Source organism: Carlito syrichta, unplaced genomic scaffold, assembly GCF_000164805.1.
Source record: "Carlito syrichta isolate Samal-C Ts95f unplaced genomic scaffold, Tarsius_syrichta-2.0.1 Scaffold305718, whole genome shotgun sequence".
NCBI lineage: Eukaryota > Metazoa > Chordata > Mammalia > Primates > Tarsiidae > Carlito > Carlito syrichta.
Genome location: NW_007249814.1, coordinates 248480 through 249210, shown reverse-complemented (window position 1 = coordinate 249210; position 731 = coordinate 248480). Strand labels below are relative to the sequence as shown.

The following is a 731-nucleotide window of genomic DNA, read 5'->3' as shown; positions in this document are numbered from 1 at the left end:
CCGTCTACGCTTATTCAGCAAGGCCAACGCGAGAGTGACTGCATTTCCTAGCCTAGAGAAACGCCAAGGGGTAAAACGATTCAGGGCTCAAACAGAAGGCAAGCACTGCTTTTCTACAAGTGAGTGTGTAGCACTCATTTCACTCAGTCTGACACCATTGACATGCTCATTCCTACATGTGAAGTATCGACATAACATGCTCGGCTATGCTCATTCAAGCCGTACCTTGAGAATCGTGTATTACACCGTACAGCACACAAGAATCAAACTACTGGAAAATACATCACAATGCAGTAAACATTTGACACAGCATTCCCCAAGCTGATGCACACTCACAGCCAGCAAGCCAAGCCTGTCAGCTCTTCCTCGTAAATGCCAACGGAAGAGCAATGGCTTTGGATAGGAGACGGACAGGTCAAATCAAAAACACTTTAGAATTCAGTAGGTGAACAAATCATGCTTTCCGAAAGATGACAGCGAACCGGTCATGTCGCTCAGTGTGGCACCATGGAGTTGTGCACTTTGTATACAGGAAACGTTGCATACAGCTCTGCTAGGCCTTTGCATTCAATGTAGGATAATACACGCTGAAAAACAGGGAGAATCAGGCGTCACGCCAAAGACCAAGCCACTGTAATACTTGTTGCCCCCCCCATTCAGTGACGTGCCATTTGGAGGAATGTCTCCCATGGAAGACTGTTGTTTTCCGGAAAGCAAACAATGGCTCTCGG

At 46.9% G+C, this 731-nt stretch overlaps 1 protein-coding gene across 1 annotated transcript in view; it reads right to left on the bottom strand.

Annotated features, from left to right (window-relative positions):
* CUNH12orf29 (chromosome unknown C12orf29 homolog) overlaps positions 1-731 on the bottom strand; it is a 17134-nt gene that overhangs the window by 3672 nt on the left and 12731 nt on the right.